This window comes from Macrobrachium rosenbergii, chromosome 45 (assembly GCF_040412425.1).
Source record: "Macrobrachium rosenbergii isolate ZJJX-2024 chromosome 45, ASM4041242v1, whole genome shotgun sequence".
Classification (NCBI taxonomy): Eukaryota; Metazoa; Arthropoda; class Malacostraca; order Decapoda; family Palaemonidae; genus Macrobrachium; species Macrobrachium rosenbergii.
The window spans coordinates 1411897-1426585 of record NC_089785.1 but is presented as its reverse complement, the minus strand read 5'-3'; positions in this window follow the sequence as shown (position 1 = coordinate 1426585).

Genomic DNA, 14689 nt, shown 5'->3' with positions numbered 1-14689 from the left:
AATTTGAGTTTTACAAAATTATCATTGGCAGTACACTAACTAAGCAGATCTCTTCTGCATTCTGTGCATCAACAGTGTAACGAACATCAGTATCATCTGAATTTTCATCTTGTAATCCCACAGAACCTATCTCTGTCATTTTAGGTTGCCTAACAGCAACACCTCATTTGAGATACTTCTCTTCCGTATCTTCTACTCTTATTAAAGTGACTACAATCTATTAAGCGTGTCCAGGATCGTCAGGTTGGGAAAAGAACTAAGTTCTTCGAGTATCTACTTGTCGTGCACTTGAGTTATCAGAGTTTCATACCTGCTATCTGAAATTCCTCCCTGTGAGTGGCTTCTAGGCTTTTAAAAAGTAGTTTGTCTATCTTCTCTATTTCTTCTATCATTGAATTTCTACACACTGTCCTACCGGATTCAGCATTAAATTCTATTTCCTATCTGTTGGATGTCTACTTCTTCAGCGGTTGAGCTGTCTCAGGTAAAGTGATCAAGTTTATCTGAAACTGTTCCTCTTCTTCAAGAGAGCAAACATTTCCTCTATCAATTTCCTTGATAGTTACTCTTCCATTGCTACAATCTAGTGTAATTCCACATCTTTTCATAGCCTGGAAGGAAAATGGGCTTGAGCTGGAAAATATTTCTCTTCAACCTACACAAACTCTTCCCTGTATTTCTTATTTAGAATTCCTATCTCTAAATTGACATTGCCTATAGCCCTTTATTTGCTTTCAGCGATCCCCTTATGGTCCTATAGGATTCTCTCATTTGGGAAAGCTCACAGCCTGTATGTTTTATTAAAGTGCCTTTATCTATGATACTTAGTACTGCCTGTATCCAACAATATGGAACTCAGTACACCTTCTAAGTGTACTTGTATGATAGGCAACTCTTCCTGACACGTATTAAAATTCTTTACAGAAAACACTCTTTCATTACTTCGAGTAATGTCTGTTGGGGACACATCCTTATTCACTGTCACTATTTCTTTCTGTAAGGATCGACCTTTCTGCTGCACTCTCTGTGATTGTCACTGAGAATCCCCTTGATTTGGGTTACTGGGGGAGATATTTTGGTTATTAGGCTGAGTACTTTGGTTATTTTGAGACCCCTGAGAATATCCCTGTTTGTTGTACCAACAGTTCTGGATTAAATGTCGTGTCTTATTGCAATTCGAACACCATTTGTTTCTTCTACAATTCGGGTTGTATGGTTGTTATAACCACAATTTCCACAGCTTTGTCTCTGCCTATTGAACTGTGGCCTGTATTCCACAATTTTGCAGCATGTATCCCCTCTGTCCAGAGTCCTGTTATTTCCACTGTTATTTCCATTAGTTCCAAGTGTATTCCCATTGTTACCTCTATTTGGCAGCCTACCTTGATTGTTTCTATTTGATTGATTAAATCCTATTGTTCCCACCATTTCTATCAAACGAATTTCTATTTCCCTGATACCTAGACCTAGCTTGCCCTGATTGGTTTCTATTGGACTGATTGCTATTATTTCTTGAGTTTCCACTAGCTCACGGTTCCGTAAAATCTGCACTACTACTTGATGAATTCTGTTTTACTTTCCTTTCTATGTACATCAAAGTTTGTACAATTCCATCATTGGCTTCCCTATCACAGTACTTCTTTAAGGCTACTCTTTCTTCCCTTACCCAAAGCATTGTAGATTGGTCCTAAGGACATATATCTAAGTACCTTGGATATACCCAGCTAAATCTGTTTCATCATCATCTAAATTCATCCTTCCTTCTTGTAACAATTCCTACAGCTTTCATATCTATCGTCCCACTCCTATCTATAGCTTCTTCTACTCTAATTGGCTAAAACTAAGTGATTACCCTCATATTTCTGATGATGGAAAAGTTCCTATGTTATACCATGGATCTTTCTGTGCTTCTGGTTGCCAAAATTGTAAGCACTGTTTCTTGAATTCGTTAAACACAGTAATATTCTAAAAAGTACTGAATGAAGAACTGTATGTGCATCACCATGTTCCCATGCACTAACATACAAGAGTACTTCATCTATTTTTCTTTCTCTCATCTGTGATACCAGCAGCTGAAATTCTGCTTCCTGTGTCTGCTATCCATCGATTTTACACCATATTCTTCTAATCTACTATTATCTACATTACTTGGGTCTACCGTTCCCTGAAAATCTAATTGGTTTGGGTTATTACGGCGTGCCATGTTGGGATTTCTAAATACAATGGAAGTTATTGGGTTAGTGGTTACAACTGAAGGGTTAGGCACTCGGTAAGCTAAGTGGGGACCTTGACTGCAGGAACGTCTGGGTCTAGTATTACTAGGATCAATTGGTCTAGAAAGTCGTTCAGGTACAGGTCTTAGGTTATATGAGTCTGGTCTTCGCTTCTTGTATGTTGCAGTCTGGAATAGCCGTCAAAAGTGTTATTCATATTAATTCATAAAATATTCAATGATTCAGAATGAAAAATTGAAAAAAAAAAATTAATTTGAGAATCAGTGCTACTTCAATTGCATGTTTGCTGAGTTGACTGTATCCCTCTATGCAAAAAAATTCAAATTTTTCTAACTCATTCCTTCATAGGACTCTCTCACAATCTGAAAAAGTCTGATACTAGTATTTATGTATACAATTGTTTGGGTTCCACTGCAAAATGCTGCGCCAAGTGTATAACAAAAAAAATTATTATGATAGAATTATTTAAACAGAACTGTCTCTATCACCAAGTGAACGAAAATTTCTATTTCGTAAAAAAAATTACTAAATATGAAAAAAAAAAACTATTTCCTTCGTACAACAATAAGGAAATAGTATTCAGATAATTACTTAAATTATTTGTTTAAAAAAAAAATTATTTGCACACTGCAGGGAAAAATAATTATATAAAAATTTCACGCACAAAAAAAATTTAATTATTCTTTGGAAAAAAATCTTGATAATTCCCGATACTAGGAATGAATGTTTACTATTCAATTAGCTTCGTGTCGCCTTGCACTTGGTCGCGCTGATTGCGTAAAGTAATTTGTCGTTAGCATCCAGCGATAATGGCACAGCTCGGCCGACTTCAGTCGTGCTTGCTGAATTTGGCGAAGAAAGAATTTGGAATCCTTCAAATTGTTGATTGAAGGCGTCACTTCCCTTTCGAGGCTGTTATCAACGCGTTGACTTCTAAACTTTATCGCCGTTCCGAATTCTTCACTCTCTTTCATGCCGTCTTCAAATCTCATTTATTACGCCGTCGTCGTCCACTGTATCTGCTACCGCTACTTTTAAGCTAAGTCTCCCTTTTAGCGACCAAAAATTTTGGAATTTCGTGTATTTAAGTCCGTACACGATAGAAAAGTTCACTGAACTGACGTAGATATTAGCGACTTTCGCCAAGTCCGCCAACACAGTTTGTTTGGTCTTCTCCGCTCTGCGATCAGCGAAGTCTGGGCCGAGTTGCCAATTCTTTAGTAAATTTCGTTTTCTTATAAAATCACCACTGTTCTGTGCCGTGATTATTACTGTTATTCTTATTATGTTCATATATAATCATAAACTGAATTTCTGGTTGATCTTATGCGAATGTTCCGGAAGTTTCAAACTAGGCAGAGATTTACATGTCAATTTTCCCCTCCGATCGGCGCCAAAGATTCACTGCTTCTTGGAATATTTCGTTCTGCTTCGTTTCCCTTCTGCTGCAGTGTTGATGTTGTATTGGTGTTTCTGAGTGCTTTGAAGACCGTCTTGAGATTATTTGTGCTGTTAAACTGAGAGTTAGTTTTAGCGCCGTCACTGCTCACTCTCTGTAAATTTCTCTAGGGCCGTGAACTTTAATGTTTTAAATGTGCTCTGGGCGAAATCCTCCGAAACTGCCACCAATTTATTTTGTTATGCGGTGCAGTTTTTCTTTGTATTGCGTTGCACCACATATGAATGACTCCGTCTCTGTCTGTTGACTTTCACTTGATAGTAACGCAGGGGACTCGGTAAGTTAGGTTGAAATTGTCTATTGATACTTTCTAGTTTTCAGGAGGGGGTAAGAATTCACCGGGCACGGTTTTTCATAAGTTTTATTCTAACACTAAACTATTTCACACGGCCAGCCACACTGGACTTAGAAATTTCTTGATGTTAAGAGAGGGCAGGTGACACAATCCCCTACCCAATTTGGTTTTCAAGTAACTCTGGCTAAACATTGATCCAGAATGAACTCTGGACCTATGTTGAATAAAACTCCATACTCATGAGGACATCTACTTTACTCACTTAATGGTTCAATCTTAACTCCCACTTTTGGCAAGGACAAATCAAGGTCAATTTGCTGACCTTTTCACTTCTTAATCCTATCCTCTAACTCCTCCTTCCTTTCCACATCTTGGAGGTTTGTTATGGTTAGTCTTTAATTTACTTGGTCCCATGGCTCATCATTTTTAAACTATCAACATCGTGTCTTGCTCTCCCTTTCTCTCTCTCTCTTTCTATAATCTGATCAGTGAATCTCATACTTATTCACTGCATAACATATATATATATATATATATATATATATATATATATATATACTATATATATATATATATATATATATATATATATATATATATATATATATATATATATATATATATATTAACTCCCCCTTAAAACAGATTCAGTATTTTATTGTAGAAATACCTATGTAACGTGTCTTTGTGATCTATCTTCAGGAGAACATGGAACCTCCCAGCCCTGGTCCTACTCCTGAACACTCATCACACTGATCCTTCTGACACTTGCCATAAAGCTCTCTTTCTCTCTCTCGCAGCATTCGCTTCATGCATCCTCAAAAAGAAATGAAATGGATCATCTAAGGAAACACAATCTTTCCTAAAAATAGTTTGTATTCCAAGCAACCCAGCAAGTAATGAATGAACAAAGAAAAGATTAAACTGCATAATGAATGAGTTATCAAGTCAAAATAATCTAACTCTTATTAAAAAGTCTTACGACAGCTAAAATCCTTTAGACTCAAAAACTCTCACATACATCATCTTAGACACCATAAGTCTAATCTCAAAGTCTACCATGAGAGATATCGACATTGCAAGGTTGCATTTGTCCTCTTTATAACCACACCAAATCCACCATGTTACCACAATGTCATCACCACAGACATCTATGTCAAAAAAGAAATTAAGCACAATAGTAATCTCCCAAAAATATACAAGTGCAAAAGATAATAATGAAAAATGTAAAATGCATGGTTAAATATGGGTAAGCAGAACACAATAAAATAGAATATGAAAGCGGCATGAATGATCATGTTCAACCTTCCACACAAGTTCATAAATGTCTTAAAACATGGTAAAAAATCATAAGTTCACAGTTCACGCATTAAAAACAAGGAGTCTGAACCTTACATTATTCTGCCAGTTCTAAGAGATTGCAACACTCAAAGCTAATGTCTTGACGATCTCGCTCTAGCTACGCTAATGAACGATCGTACTTATTTTTGGGCAGAATTAGACAAAATCTAGATTTATAACGTCTGAACTTATGTACCACATACCAACTTTACGGTCATCTGACTCGCATACCAGAGCCCAATATTGTGTGTTCATCAAACAAGCGGCTGAAGTAACCAAACTATTTGCTGAATGCAATGATTTGGCGACTGTTGGTTTGACCTAGTACCATCTCACAGCTAACTCTCTTTCATCACACCTTATAACACAGTAATGCTAAAACGGCCATATTTTCTAAAATATGTATATATATGTATGTATATATATATATATATATATATATATATATATATATATATATATATATATATATATACTCTCTCTATATATATATATATATATATATATATATATATATATATATATATATATATATATATATATATATATATAGATTATATATATATATATATATATATATATATATATATATATATATATATATATATATATATATATATATATATATATATATATATATATATATATATATATATATATATATATATATATATATATATATATATATATATATATATATATATATATATATATATATATATATATATATATATATATATATATATATATATATATATATATATATATATATATATATATATATATATATATATATATATATAGATATATATAGATATATATAGATATATATAGATATATATAGATATAGATATATATATATATATATATATATATATATATATACTATATATATATATAAATATATATATATATATATATATATATATATATATATATATATATATATATATATATATATATATATATATATATATATATATATATATATATATATATATATCAGCAATAAGTCTAGCTACGTGACAAATATATGCGTAGACGACCACATGAAGGTGAAAATTAAAGACCAGGTACCAAGCGCTTTCGTGTGCGTACACTTCTTCAAAGTACAAAGTAAAATAAATAAAGAGAGACATAAACAAAGAAAACTTCACCAAAACAAGAATCAAAGCCACTAACAAGCTAAACATCATTACTGAATGCAATCACTAGTTTGAAGTCAAATTGTCACATACGAAACAAAAAATACTTTAAAAATACTTAAGAACTGAAACTACAGTTAGAACAGGCTATTGCTAAAAGGTAACATTGTACTTCCCTACAATTTTATGAACAAGGTAACTATCTAATTTAAAAAGACCCGAACTAATATTCATAAGTTGATTGTTAAAATGCTTAATAAAGGCAGATTCAATTATATTTCTCTTAACAATGTGGTTACAAAAAATTATCTCAGATGAATTTTCAGTCTGTAATGGTTAAAATCATTCCTTATGTACAAATAAAGCACTTGTCAGATTGTGGCCTGTTCGAACTGCGTAACGATGCTGTTTTAGACGATAATCTAGTTCTTTACCAGTTTGACCAAAGGTATTTAGCCATTAATTTGTTTTGGGGAGTTACGAACAATGATATTCTGAGAGTAATCCTGAATTCTTGTAATAGCAGTTATCTTGAAAATTTTCAGTAATTTTTAATGAAACAAAGATTTGCATTATGGAAGTGTCAAAATATTTTCTCTCACCAAAGGCTCCTATTATTGGAATAAAAATGTTTCTCGCTTTCTGTAAAGATTTGTCGATTAAACTTTGGGTATTTTAACATAATCACGTCGTAAATTTACAAAATTCCGAGTCTAAGAATTCGGGCTGCATATCATATGCCCTTAAAAACATGCTACAAAAAACTGAGAGTTTTACATTAACGTGGTGATCTGAATAATAGTGGACATAAGAACAGACGTTGGTAGGTTTTCTATATATCAAACACAAAAGTTCTATCCCTTCTATGAACAAAACATCTAAAAATGGTAATGAACAATTATTTTCCTCTTCAACGGTGAATTTAATAGAAGGTACCAAATGATTTACCTTGTCAAAAAACTGTTCAGAATTTACTGCACACATGGGCCAAACACAGAATATGTCATCAACGTATCGAAACCAAAGAACCCCCTTAGGCAAAATAGCAGGCAATATTTTTACTTCAAAAAACTCCATATATAGGTTGCTAAGAACTGGGGAAAGGGGATTTCCCATAGCCATCCCAAACTTTTGAAGGTAATAATTTCCGTTAAAAACAAACTTGCAATCCTTAACACATAATTTTATCAATTCTAAAATTTTGTCAGAAGCTAAAGGTAAATCATGCCTTGTTAAATCGTCAACTAAAAAGGCCAATAAATCGTCAACTGGGACATTGGTAAATAAAGAAGTTACATCAAAACTGACCATTTTAAGAGTCGTAATTTATGCGAAAATTACTAATTTTTCAACAAAATCTGTATTATTCTTTATATGCGACTAAGATATATTTCCGACAATAGGCGTGAAATCCGAACCAACCATTTAGACAGTTTATTAGTTCGGGTCTTTTTAAATTAGATAGTTACCTTGTTCATAAAATTGTAGGGAAGTACAATGTTACCTTTTAGCAATAGCCTGTTCTAACTGTAGTTTCAGTTCTTGGTATTTTTAAAGTATTTTTTTGTTTCGTATGTAATTTGACTTCAAACTAGTGATTGCATTCAGTAATGATGTTTAGCTTGTTAGTGGCTTTGATCTTTGTTTTGTGAAGTTTTCTTGTTTATGTCTCTCTTTATTTATTTTACTTTGTACCCCGAAGAAGTGTACGCAATACACGAAAGCGCTTGGTACCTGGTCTTTAATTTTCACCTTTCATGTGGTTATCTATATCTCTCTCTATCTATCTATATATATATCTATATATATATATATATATATATATATATATATATATATATATATATATTTATTTATATATATATGTATATATATATATATATATGTATTTATGTATGTATGTATGTATGTATGTATGTATGTATGTATGTATGTATGTATGTATGTATGTATGTATGTATTTTATGTATGTATGTATGTACATGTATATATACAGTGTATATATGTGTGTATATATATATATATATATATATATATATATATATATATATATATATATATATATATATATATATATATATATATATATATATATATATATATATATATATATATATACATATGCTGAATGGAGTAAGTTGTACATAGCTTTTGTAGTAATACATAGTTCACACCTTAAGTATGAAGTTATGAATGTACTTTATTATATCATGTCATTATTATTATTACTATTATCACTGACAAAATGTAAACCACATCATATCTGTTCTCCAAATAAAATAAGAAATTTCTTGATCTTTTTTAAAGGAGACTGTCGCAGCTTGTAAGTGTGAAGAATTATAGGTTAGAGTTTGGTCTTATCATTGTCAGTGCTAAACACAGAGGAAGCATTAAACCTTTAAATTGATGAAGAAAGCATCATTCTTTAAAATAAAAGTCTATCTCAATCATACTTTAAAAATTACGGCAAAAGAAAAATTAGTCAAATGCAACTTGTATGGATTATGTCGTACAAAGTCTCTGGGGAGGAATCGAGAACTTTAATCTCTAGTGAGAAACTGCTGAATTGCTGCTAGTTTTCCTTAAAGTTAAGTATACATGGATTTTACCAGACCACTGGTGATTACGCTTCTCTGAGATATTGAAGGATCAGATTTACGTGGCTAGAACCAGTTGGTTATAGCAACGGGACCTACAGCTTATTGTGGAATCCGAACCACATTATAGCGAGAAATGAATTTCTATCAGCAGAAATAAATTCCTCTAACTCTTCATCAGCCGGCCGGAGACTCGAACTCGGGCCTAGCGAGTGCTAGTCCACAGCTCTACCGACTCGTCCAACGAAGAGCTCTGCTAGTTTTCCTAATATACTGAATATCAAACATTTTAAGTTGAAAGCTAAAACCTTGCGAAACATAAGACAAATTCTTATCATTAACATAATTTTAACCATTGATGAAATGCAGATCTCAAGCAATGATACGCAACTGAAATATTTTATTTTGTCCAAAAAGTAATTTAATATTTATCATGCAAAAGTGATGATTCATTACCAAAAGAACATTGAATTCAGTGAAAAGTTTGTTAATGCACTGGTTATCAGAAAATTGTTGCTTTTATAAAAATGGTTCTAATAGCCTTTAGTTTTTTTTATACATAAATGACGACAATCCATTGCATTAAGAAATAAATAGATTCAAACTTGGAGTGTGTACTATGCTTTTTTAAATCTATCTTACCCTTTCCCTTGTGACTTTACCGTGAAGTATGAATGCGTGGCAAAACTGGAGCGAACAATGTGTCAAAAACGCACAGAACAGGACTGCAAGGAAGCGTGAAGAAAACATCTCAGGTCGAGGGTACTTTGGGGAGAGACTCTCTCTCTCTCTCTCTCTCTCTCTCTCTCTCTCTCTCTCTCTCTCTCTCTCTCTCTCTCCGTCGTAATCGAAATGAGAAGTCTTTTTTAGGTAAGTAAAAGACCAGTCACAAAATCTTTTGATCCGAGAACAATGAAACATCAGACAAAAATAAAATATTTTGTTTCATTTCAAATGAAGAAATTGGTTCCATGTGACCAGTTCTTTTCTATTTTCGTCAAATGTTAAAAAGTAAGATTGGGAATTATTATTCATTTTTCATTGTCTATTTTTTCCAATACAGATGGTCTGATGTATAGCTGAATAAATCAAGGTGATACTTTTGTACAGTACTAAACGTTTACTTAAAAAACATTAAAAGAAATTTAACCACAAGAGACTCCCTTCTCAGCCAAATGCAAACCATATATATATATATATACCTGCTATATATAATATATATATATATATATATATATATATATATATATATATATATATATATATAACCTATATATATATATATATATATATATATATAAAGGATACAGGTTAAAGAGTCACTAATCAAAGTAAGTCGGAGAGATCCATCCTATGGAACTGAAGACTTATCAGAATTGTAGAGATTGGGATAGAATACAATGATAGGTAAAAGGAACAATTTTGAAATATATTACTGAGAGCAAATATGAACAAGAGTAATGAAATGAAAACCAGGAAGATGGAGGAATGAACTGGTGGCGGGGAATGGAATTGGTTAACTCTTATGGATATTTAGGGATAATATGTAGGACGATGTCAAGATAAGAGCATAAGGAAGGAGGATATGAACAAGATTGGGAGGAAGTTGAAACTTCTAAACAAAGCAATTGTTTTGATGTTAAAAGGAATTGATGAGCCACCTGTGGTGTACGAGTATAATGGGGGCATTATACTGCAAGGGAGACACTTGGTAAGAAGGTTAACTGCAGTGAAAGGATGAAGAGGAGTGTGAGGGATGCATGAGCTAACAACTGAGGATGATGAGTGGGCACAAAGCTCACAGTGCAAAAGTATTAGGAGGAAGCAGTGATGTACCTATTCTATAGTAAATAGATATTAGTCAATTTGGGGAGAGAGAGAGAGAGAGAGAGAGAGAGAGAGACCCATTATTCTTCGGTTGATCTAAGATAATTGATGGAACTGGTGGCCAATCCCAGCTGTTGTGGGTTGTGGCAGTTGCTGTATGGTGACTTTGTGTTGTCGTATTGAGCAGCAGTAAGCGGTGGTAAGGTTGAAGTTTGTTAAATCTTCCCACCAAAAAGTTCATAGCTTGGACTAGGAAAGAAGAGGGCTTTGTTTCCTTAGTCATGGATTGCAATTCCACACACACATACTGTATATATATATATATATATATATATATATATATATATATATATATATATATATATATATATATATATATATATATATATATATATATATATATATATATAAATATAACATATATATATATATATATATATATATATATATATATATATATATATATATATATATATATATATATATATATATATATATATATATATATATATATATATATATATATATATATATATATATATAACAATATATATATATACGTATTCCTGGGTTTACGGTATTTTACAGGCCAGCAACAGAAAACTTTATTTAATTGGCTTTGGAGTTCTGTCTTGCGTAAGGGAAATCGTAAAAAAAAATAGAAAAGGGGAGAATTTAAGACTGAAGGCTCTGCTTCATAAGAAATGTTAGCAACGCTTGGGATAAATTAAAGAATTATATTTACAAAGCAGCATTTAAAGGGAAAATGGATAAGTATATTAATAAAGGGCTTGCAACGCCTGAAGATCCTTCTTCTGGAGTCTTGATTAAAGGCAAGGCACAGGCTGAGATGAGTCCACTGTGAATGGGTCCCTCTGCAAGAGAGATTTACACATTATACGCCAGTAAAGGAACAGTTTAACACAGAGTAAGTCTCGAGTTTGCACTGAGGTGCCAAAGACTCGAGAATAGATAATACTACCCCTCGAACACAGGACATTGGAAATGGCACTGGATAAACTGGCGCAAGGACAGAAGTGAAATGCTGCTACTCCAAGCTTTCTAAAAGGCAAGCTTTCGTGACCGAAAAGTCTTTGCTCGCACGTTACCTTAGGGGAAGCTGGTCTCTGACGGAGAAGGACGAGGGATGATCACACGTTTGGCGGTGCCCTTGAGTATGACTGGAGTCTGGAGTTGGACAGGGGAGATGAATGTTCTCTCAGCAAGCTGCATCACCCGCCTGCATGTATGGCTGTCCCTTGCGACTCTTCACGAGACTAACTCACTAGCTAACTGCTTCTCTCCCTTTTAAGGCATGCGGCCAGGGGTAGGGGCCGTGTGCAAACATGAGTCACTGGCCAGGTGGGCGGCGGTTGGTAATCATCAGTTAACCATATACATGCCATGGAAGAAGCCAGTGATAAGGGAACGATTGATAAACATGTAATGAATACATGACTACCAAAAATTAAAATGTATTGTTGAAAAAACTGCCAAATGCCAGCAGGCACATAGTAAATAACTGAGATACGCCGACTCGCTCTGGTAAAGCTAAAACGTGTTTCTGTGCGTGCAAAAATTTATTGTGAAGTGCTTTTGACAGGCTATAAACGATATTGCATAATCTGTATATCGCAATATTTATGACTGTATGTGTGCATTAGTAGTTACTGAAGTTTAAAAATTTAATTCTTTTCAGATTGAATGGTAGAGCAACTTTTTAACATGGATACTTTGGTGGAATGGGAAGATGGCACAAAAAATGTAGTCCATACAAGTGAACTTGAATGTATGGGAGGTAGAGAAACATGTAGGAAAGGACAGAAAGTGAAAATGCATTGGAATAATGATGACTATTTTGGTACCATTACAGAAATCGAAACAGCATTAGTTACTAGTGAGGAGATTGATACTGATGAGAACTTGTTTACCACTTAGTCATATTATAAAAGGGAAGAAAAAAAGAAAACTGCAAGGGACAGACAATGTAGAATGTGCTTGCTATACTGATGACACCCAATCTCCTATTAGCTTTTCAAAAGAGGATGCTGATACAGGAGTTCTGAACAGGGGAAATACAGGAACACGACGCTGAAAATCGTGATCTCAAAATTTCTCCCAGTGATGATGAAATCAGTGAGGATAGGACAGTGATAAGGATCCTCCTTATGTACCAGACTCTCGCGTCAAAGACTGTGAAGTGTCAGATTGTCAAGGTGAAGTCTTTAGTTCTTGCCACATATGCAATCAGCTGTTGTGCTACAATCATTTTGTAAAAAACGGACCGTGTGAAAATGATCATCAGATCATCCATCGAGTTAAACCAGTGAGGATCAAGAAGCAATTTGCCATCCCTGGGCAGCCTGAAGACTTTAAGGTGGAAGGACCGAAGACAGAAGAAGGGGCACTTGCTCGTTCAGCAAAAAGAAGTGAAAATAAGAGAAAAAAAAGGCACATGAATGCAGAGTCAAAGGTGAAGCATATATCAGTACCAAGACAGGAAAAACTGTTTCTGCTAGGATTTATTTAAAACCAAGGCGCAATGGCACTGGATGTACCAGAATGGGTAAAGAATGTTTCTCTTTTTAAGAAGAGCAAAGAGAGACTATAGTTAAGGTTTTCTATGGGACTGGCAGTCTTCAGCTGCAAAGAGAATACATTGTTCGATTTGTGCAATCAACAGAAGTGAAACAGAGAACAGTGAAAAATCACGCATCTTAAGGAGATCAATTTCTTTTGTACCACTTACCAAGGAATGATAGTCAGCCTATTCCAGTTTGTAAAACCATGTTTCTGAATACCCTCAACATTTCAGAAAAAACATTGCGGACAGCTCTAAGTAAAAGGCGGTCGGCAGGCACTGTTGAGAAGGAGAGGAGAGGAGGGAGGCCAAAAAAATTTCTAGAAGAAGATAAGCAAAGAAGAGAGGCAATTCTAGAGCACATCAATAGATTTCCCAGAACAGAGTCTCATTATATTCGCCAAGATTCCAAGAGAGAGTATCTGCATCCTAATCTCAATAAACAGATAATGTGCAGTATTCGAAAAGTATATCCCTCAAAAGAGGTTTTGCATCTTATTCAACGTACTGTAACATCCTGAAAACACAAATATTTCATTTCACAACCCCAAAAAAGACATGTGCAAGATATGTGAAAATTACAGGAAAGGAGACGCAGAAAAATAGAAAGCACTTGACGAATTATTTCTGCAACACAAAAGAGAGAACGCTGTGCGACTAAATAAAGACAAGGTAAGCTGATAACAGTATAGTAGTGGCAGCATTTGATCTTCAACAGGTTATTTATCTACCACAAACTAATGACAATCAGCTGTTCTATAAAAGGAAGTTAGCAAACTATAATCTGACGGTGTATGAATTGAAAACTAGAGAGTGCCATTGCTTCACGTGGCAAAGACCCTGGGTAAAGATTCTTCAGAAATTGGAACATGCCTGAAAATTTATTTAGACAATATAAGCACTGCTGGGACAAAGAGGTGATTTTGTTCGCAGGTGGATGTCCTGGACAAAAACAAAGACTCAATCATTGCAACAATGTTACTGCACTATATCAGCCTTATTGGAGGTTTCAATCGAAGAGATCTCATTGCTTTATTTTGAGCCTTATCATGGCCAGAATGAAGGAGACTCAGCATAGTGCAATCAAAACAGCATTAGACAACGCTGGAGATTTGTATATCCCCTCACAACTTGTCCCAGTTTTCAAACTGGCGAGAAGGAAGAAACCTTATATCGTACACACACCCCAGACTCATGACTTCCTAGATTT